We start from the raw sequence: 2,590 nt of genomic DNA, 5'->3' as shown, positions 1-2,590 counted from the left end.
GTTTGCTTATGCTCCCGGGGCAGGACTGAGGTCTCAGCCCCGGCTGGCTGCCTGGCCGCACACCCGTCTGACTGCAGGACGTGCAAGCACAAAAAGGAAACAGCCACGTGGAGAAATCACATATGGTACAAGAGGCTTCCTCGTTGGAGAGGGAACCTCCGCCAGTGTCAGCACTGCTTTCGTTCTTCTCTTCTGTGCACCGGGGCAGCTTCACGCCTCTTTTACAATCTTGCTGCTCTCTGATCTCTTTGAGAACCACAGTTTTCAGGTGTTCTGGCATGAGCAGCTACCGGCCACAACAGCTGGGTTGCCTCCTCTCCCGGCACAGATCTCAGCAGTCCCAGAAGGACTTGTGAGTTGTACTGGTTCATGACTGGGATTTTGCAGGAAGATGTGAGCTTCCATACTCACGTGGTGAAGTCACGCAGACACTACATCAGGATAACCCTCACCTCGTCACTGCCTGATACGGATTGTGATAAAAAGGACTTCTGAAGCGCACCGATCATCTTAATTACCTCACAACGTGTGCGGTGGGCTCAAGACTGGGCTGAGAGCAGATGCTCAGGAACGAGCTGATGAGAGTCCTGGGAACCTGGAGCCCAAGTGTTGTGGCAGATGTGTTGCCAACACATGCTGGAAGAGGGAATGGCCATGAGGGGGTAAGAAGGTTGCACAGGCACTGCAGCTGGCAGGGAAGGGGCTGCCAGTGAATCTAGTCTGTCTGTGTGGCTGAAGGCTGGTGGCACCACCCATGGCAGCGGACTCAACCATCAGAGTTGGCCCAGCGCAGGAGGGTGGTGAGGCACTGGAACGTTGCTCAGAGAAGCTGTGGATGCCCCATCCCTGGACGTGTTCAAGGCCAGGTTAAATGGGGCTTTGAGCAACTTGATCTAGTGGAAGGTGTCCCTGCCCATGGCAGGAGGGTTGAACTAGACGATCTTTAATATGATAATTTGTGGTCCAGCCACCCCAGCCACCCAGCAGCCCTTGCTGAATATGCTTGGCCCATTTCCCAGCTGAAACACACAGCTGGGAGAAAAACAAGCCCTGAAATCTTTTCTGAGGCTTCGCAGCAGGGCTGCGCCCCTTGTGATGGCCTTCCTCTTTACTATGCTCTTCAGCAGGGCCTGGTAATCCCAAGCCTGGGGTCAGGCTCTGCTTTCTGCTGATGCACATTCTGCTTGATTTTCACACCCCACAACACTTTTATTCAGCAGCATTGGGTAGGACAGCGTGGGGTGGCCCTCTCCAAAAACACCCTTCCCAGCCACCCCAAAAATCTAACCATGAGCAAAACATGGTAGAAGTCTTGTTTTATTTTTTTGTTCTGCAATGATGGTGCTTGAGAGCAGATACTCCAGCAGTTTTTTACCTCTCAGTGACAGTCTGATGAAGCTCACCCATAGAGAGTTTACCACACCCAAACACACCTGTCCTGGAAGAAGTGTCCTGGGGCTGCAAGTCCATGATCTGGACCCCGCAGGGCAGCAGGGCACAACCTGGGAGATAGCTGAGAGGCAGCTGTGCACCACCTCGAGTAGGGTGGGAGGTTTGTGGGGTGGGAAGAAGCAACTGCTCCTTTGCCTCCAGTAAGAACAGCAACTCAGACATCACCTCTCTCTGCCCCTTGATTATTTCTGGGTCTTTCAGAAGATAATTAAAGGGCTGTGAAAGCAAACCATATCAGTAGGAACAGGCTCTTCGTTCAGAGGATCTTCGGAAAATGAGTAGGGAAATTCCATACATTAAAAGAGACTAAAAAAAAATCACATTCCAGTCCCTCTGTGCACCACTTTCAGCACTATTGTTGTCAGCTCTAATGTTAACAGCACATGGCATTTCCAAAAGCCCTTCATTACTCCATCTGAAACCTCAAAAGCCACAGAGGAAGCGTGGCCCAAGGAGTTGCCAGGAAGTCCTCTCTCTCTCTTGCTCTTCACACTTCCCCTTGCTCCATATCAGAAAAATCCAGCCTTGAGCATAACCTAGGCTCTTGCACAAGAGGACAGAGGGGTGTTGCAGGCCAGCATTGCCTTCTCCAGCAGGTCCAGCAGCTACATGTTCTGGTCTTGCAAAGCAAACCCAAAGCCACAAAGACAGCTTTGGCTTGTTTGCAGCGAGACAGGACACAGGTGTCCCCAGCCTCCTTGGTCTGGCAGGTCCCACCGCGTCCCCTGTGCTGCCTTGTTGCAGAGCTCACCCCGCAGACTCAGCACAGCCGGGAGGATAGGCAATGTGTATTTCAGCGGGGTGTAGGCAGGGAGCCACATCCTGCTGTGATGCCAGGGTCCAGGCACATTGCCACGGACGTGCCCTGTTTAGCCATAAACCTCACAGTGCACTGGCATCTGAGCCACGTTTCGTGGCAATCTTTCCACCCGGGGGGACATCACTCCCTGCTATGAGGGCATGATCTCCTATCGACCTTATAGATTTCGTGGCAGATTTGAAGCTCTTGAAGTGTTTGCAAAAAGGACTGCTGGCTGCTTCCACAGGATGTTCTTTGCTCTCTTTTTTGTTTGTGTTATTGAGCTTTTACACCGTACCTGCCTGATACTATTTTTTGTCACTTAGATGTGACTTAACC

The sequence above is a fragment of the Tauraco erythrolophus genome, chromosome Z, assembly GCF_009769465.1.
Source record: "Tauraco erythrolophus isolate bTauEry1 chromosome Z, bTauEry1.pri, whole genome shotgun sequence".
NCBI classification, from domain to species: Eukaryota; Metazoa; Chordata; class Aves; order Musophagiformes; family Musophagidae; genus Tauraco; species Tauraco erythrolophus.
Note: the sequence above shows the minus strand (reverse complement) of the source record.